The sequence below is a fragment of the Rhinatrema bivittatum genome, chromosome 4 (genome assembly GCF_901001135.1).
Source record: "Rhinatrema bivittatum chromosome 4, aRhiBiv1.1, whole genome shotgun sequence".
NCBI classification, from domain to species: domain Eukaryota; kingdom Metazoa; phylum Chordata; class Amphibia; order Gymnophiona; family Rhinatrematidae; genus Rhinatrema; species Rhinatrema bivittatum.
In genome coordinates this window covers 59,439,761-59,459,629 of record NC_042618.1, presented here as the reverse complement: position 1 = coordinate 59,459,629, position 19,869 = coordinate 59,439,761, and the positions used below count along the sequence as shown (strand labels likewise).

At 43.9% G+C, this 19,869-nt stretch overlaps 1 protein-coding gene and 1 non-coding gene across 2 annotated transcripts in view; one reads left to right on the top strand and one right to left on the bottom strand.

Moving 5' to 3' along the window:
* LRRC9 (leucine rich repeat containing 9) overlaps positions 1-19,869 on the top strand; it is a 1,004,248-nt gene that overhangs the window by 625,092 nt on the left and 359,287 nt on the right.
* TRNAP-AGG lies at positions 2,274-2,345 on the bottom strand. The gene has a single exon. It is a non-coding gene; the product is annotated as a tRNA-Pro (tRNA).

Sequence of the window (19,869 nt, the reverse complement as noted above, 5' to 3'; positions counted from 1 at the left end):
GTGCCGGCGCTACTTTTGCCCTCACTATGTCATACGGGTCTTTCTTTCGGATTTCCACACCCCATATGCATGACTCTGCATTTCTTGGCATTGAATCTCATCTGCCATATCTTCGACCAGTCTTCCAGCTTCCTTAAATCCCATCTCATTCTCTCCACTCCTTCCGGCTTGTCCACTCTGTTGCAGATCTTAGTATCATCCACAAATAGACAAACCTTACCTTCTATCCTGTCCGCGATGTCAGTCACGAAGATATTGAACAGGACCGGTCCCAACACCGACCCTTGCGGCACTCCGCTCATCACTGCTCTCTCTTCCGAGTAAGTTCCATTTACCATCACACATTGTCTTCTGTCCTTCAACCAGTTTGCTATCCAGGCCACCACCTAGGCACGCACTCCCAAGCTTCTCGTTTTATTCACTAGCCTCTTGTGCGGGACCGTATCAAAAGCTTTTCTAAAATCCAAGTAGATGACATTGAGCGCTCTTCCTTGATACAATTCCTTAGTCACACAATCAAAAAAGTCTATCAGATTCGTCTGACAGGACCTTCCCTTGGTGAAACCATGCTGCCTCTAGTCCAGCAATTCTGCTTTTTGTAGATAGTTCACTATTCTTTCCTTCAGCAGCCACTCCAATACTTTTCCCACCACCAAGGTGAGGCTAACCGGCCTGTAGTTTCCAGCCTCCTCTCTACTCCCACTCTTGTGAAGAGGGACCACCGTCGCTCAGCACCACTCCCGTTTCCAGGGATCTATTGAACAGGTCACTCAGCGGAGCCGCCAGCACATCTCTGAGCTCTTTCAGTTTCCTGGGATGAACCTCATCAGGCCCCATGGCTTTGTCCACTTTCAGTTTTCCTAGTTCTTCCCATACATTCTCTTCCGTAAACGGAGTTTCATCCATTCCACTCCCCTCCAGTTTCTTGTTAACTAGCGTCGGTCCTTCTCTGGGGTCTTCTTTAGTGAACACTGAACTGAAGTATTCGTTTAATATTTCTGCCATTTCTTCATCTGTCTCCACCCATTGATACTTTTCATCTTTCAATTTCACTATACCACTTTGGACTTTTCTCCTTTCACTGATGTATCTGAAAAATGTTTTGTCACCTCGCTTTACCTCTTTGGCAATCCTTTCTTCCGCTTGACTAGAGATGCATGCACACAAAATAGCAGATGCACATGCAAATAGCACATATTCACACTAGTGTATTTTATAAACCTCGAACATACATGAATATGCATGAATAAATTTGAGCAAATAAAGCGGCAGACTGGGGTGGGTCAGGGTGGGTCAGGGGTATTCCAGGGTGGGGCCAACATTTACATGTATAAGTTGCGATTTTACAACCTGCACATGTGGTGCATGTACGGCTGTTAACTGCACATTTTTACTTCTGCTATTTACCAGGTGTAAATCAGAATAGAAACCTTTATAGCAAAATATTGACAGGGTGAAGGGTCAGAGTAAACGGAGGGGGGGGGGGGGGGAGTGCAGGCTGAATAACCAGGTGACCTAGAGATAGACTGGACAAACTGGTGGACTAAATAATAAAATGGTAATTTCCTTCATGTTAAAAATGTGTTGGCTTGTGCATTTAAAAGCCAAGTGGTAAGGAAAATATGGGGCAGATTTTCAAAGCCCTACGCGCGCCGGGCCTATTTTATAAAGGCCCGGCGATGCACGTAAAGTCCCAGGACGTGTCTAAGTCCCGGGGCTTCAAAAAAGGGGCGGGCGTGGGTGGTCCAGGGGTGGGGCCAGAAACCTCCGGCACAGCGGCCATTTACCGCTGTATTGGAGGATCACGGGCTGGCAGGCTGCCTGTGTGCGCAACTTGCACCTGCCCAGAGGCAGGTGCAAGACATAAGTTAAATGGGGGGGCTAGGGGGTGGGAAGGCTGGAGGAAGGGGTAGGAAGGATAGAGTAGGGGGAAGGGAAGTTCCCTCACAGGCCGCTCCTAAATTGGAGTGGCCTGGGAGGGAACAGGTGAAGGCCATGGGCATCAGCGCGCACAAGATGTACTAGTATGCACCCCCTTGTATGCGCCGACCACCGATTTTATAACATGCGCACACCTGTGTGCGCATGTTATAAAATCGGGCATCAGACTGGGTCAGACCAAGGGTCCATCAAGCCCAGCATCCTGTTTCCAACAGTAGCCAATCCAGGCCATAAGAACCTGGCAAGTACCCAAAAAGCTTGACTAGTACCAGCCTTCTCCTGGAGCTCCACACATACAAAGGCAAGGGCTCGTCTGGGAGTTGAACCCAGGACCTCTCGTCTGGGAGTTGAACCCAGGACCTCTCGCACCCTAAGCGAGAATCATACCCCTAGACCAACGAGTGTGTGAGCCGGGTAGCACGTGCACATGGATGCCCGCGCGTATCTTTTAAAATGTACCCCTATGTGAATAGGTGTATTTTATATAATGTGCGCACACTTATACGGACAATATAAAATTCATGCGCATGTGTACTCATGCCCACATAGGTGCATAAACAGGCACTTGTGTGCTTGTTTAAAGTTACCCTTCCTGTGAGTTGTTATCAATGATCCCTGTAAGAATTGGGTTGTTGTGTGCAAAACTTTCCAGTGAACACTACTTTCTTTGATGCAAAAAGCCTATCAATTTGGCTAAGTCCAGCCTAACCTATTAACAGCAGTTACAACAATAAAATAAGTGAATGAAATATTTTCTGCTAGAACATTAGAAACCATTTTCTACATGCAAGTGAAATTAACAAAGAGCAAACTTCTGTTTAAAATAGAAGTGAGGAAGAGATGACCACAATGCCATAAAATCCAGTGATAAGTACCATCATTTTCACAGCAAGAATTAAAAGTACACAAGAACTGGACCTCTAAAATACAGACCCTAACCAAATATAGACTAGAAATACCATAAAGTATAAATAGAAAAGTGCCAACAAAAACTGTCTGGAAACCACATGCCCACCTGTGTTATGCAGTGCAACAACAGAAAAACTGAAACATTATCATTCCTAGCAAAAGATCAAACAATAAAATCAAGAGATACAAAACATTCATAATATTAAAACCATACTGATGGTGGAACCAAGATGACAGTAAAGGCTGTCACAATCTCCTGTTGCTTTTCATATTTCCAAGTTTCCTTTTGACATGCCTCCGAAGGGTGAAAGTGTACTCACTCCCTTCTGATCAGCGGACCATCATGGAATTTGCGTCGTCTTCTGCGGGTTTCTAGCACTGCTGGCATAACAAAGAGATGAGCTCTGCTTTTGCCTGGGGAAATCACACTTAGTCTGCAGACTTTACTACGCAACTGCCATTGGTCCTGCACAAAGGCGCCATGTTAGCTCCGGCACACAGTGATGATTTCGTTAGAAGTGCTAGCACAGAGGAAGCTACCGGCATTCTCCCTGCTTCTGAGACTGTGTCCCCCTTTTCGTGGATGAATGGTATGGAAGCAATTAGCAGAGATTTTCCTGCTTTGGACACAGTATCTGGAATCTCTGACATCATTGCCAGTTCAAGCTGAGGATGAGTTTTCTCCTTCATGGGCTTTTGTAATACCATCTATACCAGCTGTTGTGATTCTGAATGCCCTATGGGACCTAATGCTAAATTTATCTCTGTCGGTGATGGAACATTCAGGTAAAGTCGAGCCTGTTCTCAGAGGTTAAATTCTGTAGCCCAAGATCATCTATGCATTCTGACTGAGCATGCTGGGACACTTCAAATTTTGGGGAAGAACTTACCGGAAGTTCAGAGTGTGAATGCTGCAAAAAGCTGAGATTGAGGTTTTCTTAATAGAAGAATTGAGAATGTAGAGAACAATCTCAGACATTTAATCTTATGCTAGCTAATTTTCCTAACAATGGGTAAACCACCTCAATTTCCCTTGAAGAAATACATGGGAGAATTTTGAAATTTTCCAAAGATTGAATTCCTGTTTTTAACAGAGTTTATTTCTTCCCTTATAAACCTCGTACTGGCTCACTGAGTTTACCTCAACATACTCTGGATATAGGGAACTTATCTGCTTTTCTGGAGATATCAAATGCTGAAATTATTGAGAGATCTACTCTGTTTCTTTTCTACATGAAAGTGACTTGTCTTGTGATGGAACATTATTTTCAAAATATTAATGTTACTTTCTTGGGTACATTGGTTTAGGATCTATCCTTATTTGACTAAGGTCACTCAGGAAAGGAGAAAGGCTTTTCTCACATTGAGACAAGAGATCCAGGCTATTGAAGCCTCATTTCTCTTACAATAGACATGCAAATATTTAATCAAATTGTATGCAGATATTTTCATTTTATTTACTCCAGATCAGCTTAGAGGCTTTCTGGATGCCAGATCTGGGAATATTCTTTCAGGAACCTAGGATCTCAAGAGGTCTAGTCTGATTTGTTAATTTTTTCGAGTGAGTTTGCCCATGTTAGAGCCTTTTCTGGAAGTCATGTATTTTATATGATGGTATTAGATTGATTACTGCAGATATTACTGGATTCACAAGGCTTCCTGAATTGACTAAGTGAAGTTTTACTCTTTAATATATATTTGAGCCTAGTATAGAAGTTGTGTATAATTGCATAATTGTGTGTCTTGGTTTTTAGGAAGAGGCAGATTTTAACTGAAACCAAAAGTGTGCAATCAAGACTTCTTTTCTGAGTTTGAGAAAAAACATCAAAAAACATAAAATCTAACTTTTAGTGGATTAGATAAACTAAGAATAAGTGCATGTCAAGGAATATTTTGGTCATTGATAATCTCAACTGGGGATAATCTCTCAAATGTCTGAGCAGGTGCCCACCTGAGCACAGTGATCATCAGACGGTATGAATTGATTTGGTATCACAAACAGGATACAGAGAAGACGCACAAGGGCCCGAGTTTTGAATTTCAAAAATACAGACTTTGTCAAAATGGGAATGTTCCTAGAGGATGAATTGGAAGCCTGGCAGAAAATGGGTGAGGTAGAAAAGTGGGCCAAACTAAAAGGAGCTATTATAAAGGCAACAAATCTATATGTTAGAAAAGTAAACAAAAGTAAGAGGAAAAAGAAACCGAGCTGGTTCTCAAAGGAAGTGGCTGAAAAAATAAAGGCAAAAAGAACAGTGTTCAAGAAGTATAAAGGATCCCAAAAAGAGGAACACAGGGAAGAATAACTGGTGAAACTGAGGGTCAAGAAGAAAGAAATCAGGAAAGCAAAATGTCAACTAGAAGAAAAAATTGCCAAAGAGGTAAAGCGACGTGACAAAACATTTTTCAGATATATCAGAGAAAGATAGGAGACAGTGTGTAACGGTAAATGGAACCTACTCTGAAGAGAGAGCCATGCTAATCAGAGTGCCACAGGGATCAATGTTGGGACTGGTTCTGTTCAATATCTTGTGAGCGACATGGTGCAAGGGATGGAAGGTAACGTATGTCCATAGTGGTATAGTGAAATTGAAAGGTGACAACAATGTGGGGAGAGAGACGAAGAAATGGCAGAAATATTAAACAAATACTTCAGTTCGGTGTTCACTAAAGAAGACCCTGGAGAAGGACTGTTGCTTGGAGACAGGATCATAGATAGGAATGGTGTAGATGAAACTTTGTATTGGAAGAGCTAGGCAAACTGAAAGTGAACATGCCATAGGGCTGGATGAGATACAGCCCAGGATACTGAGGGAGCTCAAAAATGTGCTGGTGGGTCTGCTGAAGTACCTTTTCAATAGATCCCTGGAAATGAGAGTGGAACCATGGGATTGGAGAAGAGCTGTAGTGGTCCCACTTCACAAGAGTGGTAGCAGAGAGGAGGCTGGAAAATACAGGCTAGTTAACCTCAGATCGGTGTTAGAAAACTGCTCCTCCGGAGGGGAGGAGTTAGCAATCTGTTGTGGATCTGCTATGCTGATGGGAGGAGCTAGCAGATGAGAGTAGCAATCTGATAGAATCTACTCCCCCAAGGGGGAGGAGTTAGCAATCCACCAGAATTCTGCTCCTAAGGAAGGAGGAGTTGGCAATCTGTAACGGATCTGCTAAGGAGTTGGCAATCTGTTATGATATATAGACTGCTGATTTGGCAATCTGTACCAGCGGAGTACTAGAGAGGGTTTTCAGCTAGACAAGAATGTAAATTGGTGAATCTTTGGGCCGATGACAGATGACAGCACCCCCAGGAGGATATCCTGAGAGGGACCACTGGCTAGGCTTGAGTATGGAGACAGACACAGATTGATTTTTATTAGACAGGTAGTAGAACCACCAGAGGTGGCATTAGTGAGCTGATATGCCCGGCAGGGCTGAAGTCCCTCAGATGATGGAACTGCAATCCCATGGTTGCTGAGCTGTAAAGAGACTGTAGATAGTGAATAGACAGGATATGCGGTTATATATATATATGTAGCCAGTACTTAGATAATAACTCACATAAGGTCTTGAGAGGCTCAGTAGCTGGAAAGGGTTAGGCCCTCGAGGAGCGAGTACCTGGTTCCAGGGAAAGCTCTGAGAGAGTGGTGGTAACTCACAATAGTCTGTATCTGTAATAGTTTCTAGACAGTAGAGAATCTTCAGAGTGTTTAGGAACATGGGCCCTCGCGGAGCAAGTACCGGTTCCTATCTGTAATCTGAAATAGTAACTCACAAATGTCTATATTTGTAATAGCTTCCAGGCAGTAGAGAATCTTCAGAGTGTTCAGGAACATGGGCCCTCGAGGAGCGAATGTCGGTTCTTATATGCCATCTGAAAATAGTAACTCACAATGTCTGTACCTGCGGTAGCTTCTGGGCAGTGGAGAATCTTCAGAGTGTTCAGGAACATGGGCCCTCGAGGAGTGAATACCGGTTCCTATCTGTAATCTGAAATAGTAACTCACATTGTCCGTATCTGAGATCGCTTCCAGGCAATAGAGAATCTTCAGAGGGTTTAGGAACATGGGCCCTCGAGCGAGTACCGGTTCCTATCTGTAATCTGAAATAGAGAAAAGAGAGCGGGGCCCCCGAGGAGTAGGTACCCCTGGTAAGTCCGAGGAGGCAGAGTAGCGTAGAGGGAAGCGGTCCAACGAATCCCCGCAATCAATCCTTCAGTTGCAGAGTAGCTTGGACAGCCGAAGCGAGCCCTTGCTAACTCAATCTGTTAGCAAAAGTAAAGACCTTTTATGTTGGAAGCGGATGACGTCAATACAGGGGGACGCCCCTGAGGTTCACGCCCTTGCTGGTATATACTTCGGAGCGCGCGCGCGCGCATGCCCTACATCATCAGGAACATGGCGGATCCGCAGCGTTGAGCCAGCCCGGGGATGTCGGGGAGAAGCGGCATGGAGGCGCCGCGGCAGCAAGCCGTCCTTCCGGCCCGGAGGGAGTCGCCACACAGATAGAGAGGGTGGAGCGAGGATGAAAGCAGGCACGAACGCAACAATCGGTGATGGGAAAATTAATGGTGACCCTGCTGAAGGAAAAGATTATTAACTATCTACAGTCTGGTGGGTTACTGGACCTGAGACAGCATGGACTCACCAGGGGAAGGTCCTGTCAAACAAATCTGATTGATTTTTTTGATTGGGTGACTAGAGAATTGGATCGAGGAAGAGTACCTGGATTTCAGCAAAGCTTTTGATACAGTCCTGCATAGGAGGCTTGTGAATAAAATGAGAATCTTGATAGTGAGCACCAAAGTGGTGGCTTGGATTACAAACTAGTTGACCGATAGGAGACAGCGTGTAATGGTAAATGGAACCTACTCTGAAGAGAGAGCCATGCTAAGCAGAGTGCCACAGGGATCAATGTTGGGACTGGTTCTGTTCAATATCTTTTGAGCGACATGATGCAAGGGATAGAAGGTAAAGTATGTCCGTAGTGGTATAGTGAAATTGAAAGGTGACAACAATGTGGGGAGAGAGACGAAGAAATGGCAGAAATATTAAACAAATACTTCAGTTCGGTGTTCACTAAAGAAGACCCTAGAGAAGGACTGTTGCTTGGAGACAAAATCATAGATAGGAATGGTGTAGACGAAACTTTGTATTGGAAGAGCTAGACAAACTGAAAGTGAACAATGCCATAGGGCTGGATGAGATATAGCCCAGGATACTGAGGGAGCTAAAAAAATGTGTTGGTGGGTCTGCTGAAGTACCTTTTCAATAGATCCCTGGAAATGGGAGTGGAGCCATGGGATTGGAGAAGAGCTGTGGGGGTCCCACTTCACAAGAATGGTAGCAGAGAGGATGCTGGAAAATACAGGCCGGTTAACCTCAGATCGGTGATGGGAAAATTAATGGTGACCCTGCTGAAGGAAAAGATAATGAACTATCTACAATCTGGTGGGTTACTGGACCTGAGACAGCATGGACTCACCAGGGGAAGGTCCTGTCAGACAAATCTGATTGATTTTTTTGATTGAGTGACTAGAGAATTGGATCGAGGAAGAGTGCCTGGATTTCAGTAAAGCTTTTGATACAGTCCTGCATAGGAGGCTTGTGAATAAAATGAGAATCTTGATAGTGAGCACCAAGGTGGTGGCTTGGATTACAAACTAGTTGACCAATAGGAGACAGTGTATAATGGTAAATGGAACCTAATCTGAAGAGAGAGCCATGCTAAGCAGAGTGCCACAGGGATCATTGTTGCGACTGGTTCTGTTCAATATCTTGTGAGCGACATGGTACAAGGGATAGAAGGTAAAGTATGTCTATTTTTGGAAGATGCTGGAAGAGTGGACAAATATTTGGTATCTGGGATTCAATGCCAAGAAATGCAGAGTCATGCATCTGGGATGCGGTAATCGCAAAGAGCTGTATGTGATGGGGGGTGAAAGACTGATGTGCTCGGACCAAGATAGGGATTTTGGGGTGATAGTGTCTGGGGATCGGAAGATGGCGAAGCAATGTGACAAGGCAATAGCTAAAGCCAGAAGAATGTTGGGCTGCACAGAGAGAGGAATAAGCTGTAAGGAAAAGGAGGTGTTGGTGTTTGAGGTAGTTGTGGGTGGATCCTTGGGCCGGTGGCAGATGACCACGCCCCCAGGGGAAGATCCCGAGAGGGACCACCGGTCAGGCTCAGAGTATGGAGACAGACACACACTAGTTCTTTTATTAAACAGTATATTGAACCACCAGAGGAGGCATTGTGAGCTGGAAGTGCCCGGCAGGGCTGTAGTCCCTCAGGTACTGGAACAGCGATCCTGGATAACTGAACTGTAGAGAAACTGAATATAGTGAGTAAGTAGAGTATGCAGAGTTCCAGGAACAGAACCTTGATGGTAACACTCACACAATAGTCTCTAGAAGTAGTCCAGGTGTTGGAATGAGTTAGGCCCTAGAGGAGCGAGTACCTGGTTCCAGGGAAAGCTCTGAGAGAGAGAGAGAGAGTAACTCACTGGTGTAGTAGGCAGCGATGACTTCCAGGCAGAGTAAGTATTAAGCAACCAGTCTGGGAACATGGGCCCTTGAGGAATGAGTGCCGGTTCCTGACTGACCTGAAAAACAAAGAGAGAGCGAGGCCCCTGAGGAGCGGGTACCCCTGGTAAGTCCAAGGAGGCAGAGTAGCTAGGAGAGTGCGAAACTGGTCCTTGCTAACTCGATTCGTTAGCGATTTCTGAGACCTTAAATATCCGGTACGGATGACGTCATCTCAGGGGGATGCCCCTGAGGTTCACGCCACTGCTGGTACATCAGTCGGGGCCGCGCGCGCACCCTTAGGCTCTTGTGAATCATGGCGGATTGCAGCGTTGAGCCACTCCGGGGACGCTGGAGGGAGACGGCAGTACGACGTCGCGGAAGCTAACCTTCCACTTGAGCAAGAGGGAGTCGCCAAGGTGGTGAGGAGGGCGGAGTGGAGACGTCAAGCTGCGACCGTCGCAACAGGAGGTGATGATGCCCTTGAACAGATCCTTGGTGAAGCAGTATCTGGCATATTGTGTTCAGCTCTGGAGCCTGTAACTCAAAAAGGATAGAGACAGGATGGAGGCGCTCCAGAGAAGGGCGATGAAAATGGTCTGTATCAGAAGACCTGTGAGGAGAGGCTGAAGGATCTGAATATGTATACTCTGGAAGAGAGGCGATGCAGGGGAGATATGATACAGACTTTCAGATATCTACAAGGTTTCAATAATGTATGGACTTTGAACCTTTTCCGTTGGAAAGAAAACAATACATCTAGGAGTCACGAAAAGAAATTCCAGCAGGGAAGACTCAGAACCAATGTCAGGAAATATTTCTCCATGGACAGGGTAGTGGAGGCCTGGAATGCCCTTCTGGAGGAGGAGGTGAAGAAGAAAGTCAAGGAATTCAAAGGGGCATGGGATTAACACTGTGTATCTCTAAAGACTAGAAGACAAAAATGAGATAAGCATGCAGTGGGGGTAACTTGTTGGTATGGCAGATACTACCCTTAGCAGAAGGCATGGAGATTACTACCCTTAACCAAAATGCTTTGATGCTTTTAATACAACTGCAACATTGTTTCCCGCTTAAACGGCAGGGGGATAAGAGGAATTTGATTTAGACGACTACCAAGAGCCCCGACTTTCATGGTCTCGGATACTGTTAAGCGGACATAAGGAAAAAAGCACAGGACTGCTTCTATGGCCAAGTTGGCATTAGAGGTAAAAATTCATAATAAAAACTTTTTAAATTATATCCGAAGCAAGAAACCTGTGAGGGAGTCAGTTGGACCATTAGATGACCAACAGGTTAAAGGTTGATGAGTCAGATGAACTGAACCAGATCACTGTGAACCTGGAAGATGTATTAGGCCAGACTGACAAAATAAGAGTAGCAAATCACCTGGTCTGGATGGTATGAATCCCAGGGTTCTGAAGGAAATAAAAAATGAAATTTCAGATCTTTTAGTTAAAATATGTAACCTATCAATAAAATCATCCATTGTACCTGAAGATTGGAGGGTGGCCAATATAACGCCAATGTTTAAATAGTGCTCCAGGGTTGATCCAGGAAACTATAGACAAGTGAGCCTGACTTCAGTGCCAGGAAAAATAGTGGAAACTATTCTAAAGATCAAAATCACAGAGCATATAGTAAGACATAGTTTAATGGAACACAATCAGCATGGATTTACCCAAGGGAAATCTTGCCTCAAAAATCTGCTTCATTTTTTTTGAAGGGGTTAATAAATATTTGCATAAAGGGGAACCAGTAGATGTAGGAGGAATAGCCTAGTGATTAGAGCAGTGGGTTACGAACCAGGAGACCAGGGTTCAAGTTCCACTGTCGCTCTTTGTGACATTGGGCAAGTCACTTTACCCTCCATTGCCTCAGGTACATAACTTAGATTGTAAACCCTCTGGGGATAGGGAAATACCTACAGTACCTGAATGTAAATCAATGTGATATCTCAGATCGAATGTCGATATAAATAAATGTAATGTATTTGGATTTTCAGAAGGTGTCTGACAAATTCCCTCATGAGAGGATTCTAAGAAAACTAAAAAGTCATGGGATAGGAGGTGATGACCTTTCGTGGATTACATACTGGTTAAAAGACAGGAAACAGAGAGTAGGATTACATGGTCAATTTTCTAAGTGGAAAAGGGTAAAAATTGGAGTACCTCAGGGATCTGTACTTGGACTGGTGCTTTTTAATATATTTATAAATGATCTGGAAAGGAATATGATGAGTGAGATAATCACATTTGCAGGGGGACCTTGCGAGACTGCAAGATTGGGCATCCAAATGGCAGATCAAATTTAATATGGACAAGTGCAATGGGAAGCATATAGGGAACATAAGAACATAAGAAATTGCCATGCTAGGACAGACCAAGGGTCCATCAAGCCCAGCATCCTGTTTCCAACAGAGGCCAAAAACCAGGCCACAAGAACCTGGCAATTACCCAAACACTAAGAAGAACCCATGCTACTGATGCAATTAATTCATCAACCTACACCAATACAAGGGACAACTTGTACTCTGGTGTTACTTATGTACGGTGGCTATGTTAAAGGACAACCCATTTGGTGGGTGCCCTTGTCTTTCGCCCCGTCTATTATTCTTTATTATCTCAATTTATTGTAAATCCTTTTTTTTATTTTTTTATTTTCTGCCACGTCAGTCATTTTTATGAAAAACCCCAATTGCCCGTTTTTCGAGGCGACCCGCTATTGATGTGTATATACTTATCGAGGCAACCGTCTCAGCTTCTTCTTTTTCACGGGTACGCGTCTGCTAGCCCGACATGGGCCATGTTTCGGCACCTCCGTGCCTGCTTCAGGGGCTACGGGTGGGGTAGTGCTGTGTCCTAGCAGGTACACAGTAGCTGTTTGCGTTTCCAACTATAAAATTAGCACAAATAACTCTCATTCTGAATACTTATCATGCAAAATCATTTCCAAAATACCATTTGCACTCTGTTAAAACACTTACTCATGTGATGACCATACTTCTGCGTGGACGGCGCCAACTCTTCCGTCTCTGAGGCGCGTTTGCCTATTCTGAATGTTTTATACTTACCGCGGGATTCTACCCTGACTCTGCACCAAACCGAGACTAACTACGGTGTCTGTAATTGAAGTGATTAGCAGTGGCGGGGAACGCCTCTCGGGACTTATTTGGGAGACTGGACACTCCCAAGTTCACTTTTTCTTTCGCCGAGGAGGCGTGTTTGGAATTAGGTGTGATCCCACCCCAATTTAGTCAATGGTTTTTGGAACCGCCTCTGCGGACCTGGTGGGAGACTACTCACTCCCACGTCCGCTCTTTCTCTTAAGCCAGGGGGGCGTGTCCGTTTTTACTGAAGGGCGTGTTCGTTTTTGCTATAGGGTGTAATCCCGCCTTAATTTGTGGCTTTAGCTTGTTGAGATACTAGATGTTTTATCTGCATCGAAAACCTTCATTTAATCAGCTGATTCCTCTTCTTTCTCCGGTATTGCGGCTCTCATTGCTGGGTCTCTGCTCACTGCGTAATGAAAATCTTCGTGTGTGTAAATTAAATGAAATGCAACCCTCTGTGGTATTATTAGAATAATATGTGTGAATGTGTGAGACCTACTCGTATCTGATGTCATGTCACTTGGCTCTGTGCTTATAGTAACAGTGGAGAATCACTCCTCGGATGTGATGTTGTATTACTTGGCTCTGTGCTTATAGTAACAGTGGAGCATCGCTGTGCTTTAAGCAAAAACCGTCCAGTCTATCTCGCGGTTAAGTCCATTAGGAATGGTGGTGTTCCAAGTGTAGATAAATCTCTGCTCCATTTGTATGAGTTTTGAGTTCAGATCCCCACCTCTTGGATGTGGCTGTACCTGGTAAATAACTGCTACTTGGAAATTCTCTGGAGAATGGCCTAATTCTAACCAGTGGTCGGTGAGGGGCGCCCCTTCCACTTGATGTCTGAGGCGGCTTACATGCTCCTGAATTCTGTTCTTCAATTTCCTCATAGTCTTCCCTATGTAAATTTTAGGGCACGGACACCATAATGCATAAATGACTCTAGTGGACTCACAATCATATGTTTGCTGAAAGCGATAAGGTTTTCTTCCAGGTATGTTGAGTGATGTGCCTTCATAAACAAAGTTACATGCACTACATTTTCCACATTTTTTATGGTTGCCCTGTTGATCAGAGTTCTCCACTCTTGAGGGTAGCAAGTTGGAGTGGACTATGAGGTCCTTGAGATTTCTGGCCTTGGTAAGTGCAAACATTGGTTTGTCCTGGAACTCAGGATGAATCTGCAAAATAGCCCAATGTCTTAAGATGCTCTTTTTCAGCAGTTGCGTTTGGGGTGTATATGGTAACACACACACCATCCTTTCATTTCTGTGTGGGGTTTTAGGTTCCAGGAGTAAATCCCTGTTGGCCCATCTGGCCCGTTTATATGCTCTCCTCACTACTGCTGGGGGGTACTCTCGTTGAAGGAACCTGTTAGTCATATCTTTTGACTGTGTCTTATATTCTGTTGTAGTGGAGCATAGCCTCCTCAGACGTAAAAATTGTCCAACTGGTAGGTTATCTTTGAGATGGTTCGGGTGAAATGATGAGTAATGGAGTAATGTATTGCGGTCCGTGGGTTTTCGAAAAATGGTGAAATGGAATCCTGCATCCGTCAATGAGATCTGTATATCCAAAAAAGAAATAGTTTGATGGTGATGTTGGCTGGTGAATCGCAGATGTTGATTACAGCCATATATACAGATATACAGATATACAGATATACAGATCTCATTGACGGATGCAGGATTCCATTTCACCATTTTTCGAAAACCCATGTGACATGACATCAGATACGAGTAGGTCTCACACATTCACACATATTATTCTAATAATACCACAGAGGGTTGCATTTCATTTAATTTACACACACGAAGATTTTCATTACGCAGTGAGCAGAGACCCAGCAATGAGAGCCGCAATACCGGAGAAAGAAGAGGAATCAGCTGATTAAATGAAGGTTTTCGATGCAGATAAAACATCTAGTATCTCAACAAGCTAAAGCCACAAATTAAGGCGGGATTACACCCTATAGCAAAAACGAACACGCCCTTCAGTAAAAACGGACACGCCCCCCTGGCTTAAGAGAAAGAGCGGACGTGGGAGTGAGTAGTCTCCCACCAGGTCCGCAGAGGCGGTTCCAAAAACCATTGACTAAATTGGGGTGGGATCACACCTAATTCCAAACACGCCTCCTCGGCGAAAGAAAAAGTGAACTTGGGAGTGTCCAGTCTCCCAAATAAGTCCCGAGAGGCGTTCCCCGCCACTGCTAATCACTTCAATTACAGACACCGTAGTTAGTCTCGGTTTGGTGCAGAGTCAGGGTAGAATCCCGCGGTAAGTATAAAACATTCAGAATAGGCAAACGCGCCTCAGAGACGGAAGAGTTGGCGCCGTCCACGCAGAAGTATGGTCATCACATGAGTAAGTGTTTTAACAGAGTGCAAATGGTATTTTGGAAATGATTTTGCATGATAAGTATTCAGAATGAGAGTTATTTGTGCTAATTTTATAGTTGGAAACGCAAACAGCTACTGTGTACCTGCTAGGACACAGCACTACCCCACCCGTAGCCCCTGAAGCAGGCACGGAGGTGCCGAAACATGGCCCATGTCGGGCTAGCAGACGCGTACCCGTGAAAAAGAAGAAGCTGAGACGGTTGCCTCGATAAGTATATACACATCAATAGCGGGTCGCCTCGAAAAACGGGCAATTGGGGTTTTTCATAAAAATGACTGACGTGGCAGAAAATAAAAAAATAAAAAAAAGGATTTACAATAAATTGAGATAATAAAGAATAATAGACGGGGCGAAAGACAAGGGCACCCACCAAATGGGTTGTCCTTTAACATAGCCACTGTACATAAGTAACACCAGAGCACAAGTTGTCCCTTGTATTGGTGTAGGTTGATGAATTACTATTGGAGGGAAGAGGTTGGTTGATGTACAGTGATGCAATTAATAGCAGTGGCTATTCCCTAAGTATAATTGATTAATAGCCATTAATGGACTTCTCCTCCAAGAACTTATCCAAACCTTTTTTGAACCCAGCTACACTAACTGCACTAACTACCTTCTCTGGCAACAAATTCCAGAGCTTTATTGTGCGTTGAGTGAAAAAGAATTTTCTCCGATTAGTCTTAAATGTGTTACTTGCTAACTTCATGGAATGCCCCCTAGTCCTTCTATTATTCGAAAGTGTAAATAACCGAGTCACATCTACTCGTTCAAGACCTCTCATGATCTTAAAGACCTCTATCATATCCCCCCTCAGCCGTCTCTTCTCCAAGCTGAACAGCCCCAACCTCTTCAGCCTTTCCTCATAGGGGAGCTGTTCCATCCCCTTTATCATTTTGGTTGCCCTTCTCTGTACCTTCTCCATCGCAACTATATCTTTTTTGAGATGTGGCGACCAGAATTGTACACAGTATTCAAGGTGCGGTCTCACCATGGAGTGATACAGAGGCATTATGACATTTTCCGTTCTATTAACCATTCCCTTCCTAATAATTCCTCACATTCTGTTTGCTTTTTTGACTGCTGCAGCACACTGAGCCGACGATTTTAAAGTATTATCCACTATGATGCCTAGATCTTTTTCCTGGGTGGTAGCTCCTAATATGGAATTTAACATCGTGTAACTACAGCAAGGGTTATTTTTCCCTATGTGCAACACCTTGCACTTGTCCACATTAAATTTCATCTGCCATTTGGATGCCCAATCTTCCAGTCTTGCAAGGTCCTCCTGTAATGTATCACAGTCTGCCTGTGATTTAACTACTCTGAATAATTTTGTATCATCCGCAAATTTGATAACCTCACTCGTCGTATTCCTTTCCAGATCATTTATATATATATTGAAAAGCACCGGTCCCAATACAGATCCCTGAGGTACTCCACTGTTTACCCTTTTCCACTGAGAATATTGACCATTTAATCCTACTCTCTGTTTCCTGTCTTTTAACCAGTTTGTAATCCACGAAAGGACATCGCCTCCTATCCCATGACTTTTTAGTTTTCGTAGAAGCCTCTCATGAGGGACTTTGTCAAACGCCTTCTGAAAATCCAAATACACTACATCTACCGGTTCACCTTTATCCACATGTTTATTAACCCCTTCAAAAAAATGAAGCAGATTTGTTAGGCAAGACTTCCCTTGGGTAAATCCATGTTGACTATGTCCCATTAAATCATGTCTTTCTATATGCTCTACAATTTTGATCTTGAGAATAGTTTCCACTATTTTTCCCGGCACTGAAGTCAGGCTCACTGGTCTATAATTACCCGAATCGCCCCTGGAGCCTTTTTTAAATATTGGGGTTACATTGGCCACCCTCCAGTCTTCAGGTACAATGGATGATTTTAATGATAGGTTACAAATTTTAACTAATAGATCAGAAATTTCATTTTTTAGTTCCTTCAGAACCCTAGGATGCATACCATCCGGTCCAGGTGATTTGCTACTCTTTAGTTTGTCAATCTGGCCTACTACATCTTCCAGGTTCACAGTGATTTCGTTCAGTTCCTCTGAGTCATCACCCCTGAAAACCATCTCCGGAACTGGTATCTCCCCAACATCCTCATTAGTAAACACAGAGGCAAAGAATTCATTTAGTCTTTCTGCAATGGCCTTATCTTCCCTAAGAGCCCCTTTAACCCCTCTGTCATCTAATGGTCCAACCGACTCCCTCACAGGTTTCTTGCTTCGGATATATTTTAAAAATATATATGTATACTTGTATATATATATATATATATATATATATATTTATATATATACTTGTGTTAATGTATTCTGCCTTGAGGCGACTGTTTTAATGTATTTCCGCCCTGGAGGCGACTGTTCAGTTCCTTGTAAACCGGTGCGATATGTATTCTTTACAGGAACATCGGTATATAAAAATTAAAAATAAATAAATAAATAAATAAATAAATAAATAAAAAGTTTTTATTATGAGTTTTTGCCTCTATGGCCAACTTCATTTCAAATTCTCTCTTCGCCTGTCTTATCAATGTTTTACACTTACCTTGACAATGCTTATGTTTTATCCTATTTTCTTCAGATGGATCCTTCTTCCAATTTTTGAAGGATTTTTTTTGGCTAAAATAGCCTCTTTCACCTCACCTTTTAACCATGACGGTAATCGTTTTGCCTTCCTTCCACCTTTCTTAATGCGCGGAATACATATGGACTGCGCCTCTAGGATTGTATTTTTGAACAATGTCCAAGCCTGTTGAACACTTTTAACCTTTGCAGCTGCACCTTTCAGTTTTTTTCTAACTATTTTCCTCATCTTATCAAAGTTTCCCTTTTTAAAATTTAGTGTTAGAGCTGCAGATTTACTTATTGTCCCCCTTCCAGTTATTAGTTTAAATTTGATCATGTTATGATCACTGTTGCCAAGTGGCCCCACCACCGTTACTTCTTAACCTATGCTGTAGTTACACGATATTAGGTTCCATATTAGGAGCTACCACCCAGGAAAGATATCTAGGCATCATAGTGGATAATACATTGAAATCGTCTGCTCAGTGTGCTGCAGCAGTCAAAAAAGCAAACAGAATGTTAGGAATTATTAAGAAAAGAATGGTGGATAAAACGGAAAATGTTATAATGTCTTTGTATCACTCCATGGTGAGACCGCACCTTGAGTACTGTGTACAATTCTGGTTGCCGCATCTCAAAAAAAATATATAGTTACACTGGAGAAGGTATAGAGAAGGGCGACCAAAATGATAAAGGGGGTGGAACAGCTCCCCTATGAGGAAAGGCTAAAGAAGTTAGGGCTGTTCAGCCTGGATAAGAGACGGCTGAGAGGGGATATGATAGAGGTCTGTAAAATCATGAGAGATCTAGAATGGGTAAATGTGAATTGGTTATTTACTCTTTCGGATAAAATAAGGACTAGGGGGCATTCCATGAAGTTAGCAAGTACACATTTAAAACAAATCGAAGAAAATTCTTTTTCACTCAACGTACAGTTAAGCTCTGGAATTTGTTGCCAGAGGATGTGATTAGTGCAGTTAGTGTAGCTGGGTTTAAAAAAGGTTTGGATAAGTTCTTAGAGGAGAAGTCCATTAACTGCTATTAATCAAGTTGACTGTGGGGTATTTATTTATTTATTTATTTATTTATTGGAGATTTTTTATATACCGCAGTACGTAAAGGTCTACATCACCTCGGTTTACAGAAAACAATAACATAGCACAATGCTTTACAAGTAACAAGTTATACAGTAAGAAAACAATAAATAGCAACAGGGTAGATTTTAAAAGAAGTGCGCGCGGGGTACATTTGTGCGCGCATGTTATAAAATCCGGGGTCAGAACGCGCAAGGGGGTGCACACTTGTGCAACTTGCTCGCTCCGAGCCCTAGGGGAGCCCCAAAGGCTTTCCTCATTCCGCTCCCCCCCACCTTCCCCTCCTTTCCCCTATCTAACCCACCCCCAGCCCTACCTAAATCCCCCCCTCACCTTGTTTCAATTTTTACGCCTGCCTCTGGCAGGCAAATCTTGCACGCACCAGCCATCCCCCGGCATAGCCGCTGCACCAGAGACCTCGGTCCCACCCCTGGACCGACACCATGCCCAAGCCCCCGCCCCCTTCCCGCCCCTTTTTCAAAGCCCCGGGACATATGTGCGTCCTGGGGCTTGCGCGCACCACTGAGCCTATGCAAAATAGGCTCTGCGCGCGCAGGAGCAGGTTTTCAGGGTTACGCGCGTAAGTAATGTTTGTAAGTAACCCTTTGAAAATCTGCCCCTTAGGGAATAGCCACTGCTATTACTGGCATCAGTAGCATGGAATCTACTTAGTGTTTGGGTACTTGCCAGGTACTTGTAGCCTGGATTGGCCACTGTTGGAAACAGGAAGCTGGACTTGATGGACCCTTGGTCTGATCCAGTATGACAATTTCTTATGTTCTTAAGCCATCCATTGCTCCTACCATGTGACAGGGGCTGGCCAATGGCACTGATAGCCCCTGTCACATGGTAAGGGCAAAGGGCCATCAGCGCCATTTTGATTAGTGGCAGCCAACGGCCCGAGAGGGAGACATCGCTTCCGGGACCCCCGCTGGACCACCAAGGACTTTAGGCAAGCCCCCTTTTTGAAAACTATCAAGATGTGTGCGCTGCAGGAGAAATGTGCATTATCTCAGCGCCTTTTAAAATCCGCTCAGCACTTGCGAGCCTTATTTCTTCTCGCATCCCTTAATTAATGCACGCATCAGGCTTTTAAAATTCACCTCTAAGTGTATGTGTGCATGCCTTGAAGAGTCAATGTGTGACACACTGGCTCTCACAGGCACATACACATGCACACAGGGCTTCACAGAGACATATATATACACATGCACACAGGCTTTCACACATACAGGCTTTCACATAGACATACAAACACGCAGGCTCTCACACAGACATACATACACACAAGCATTCACACAAACTCTCACA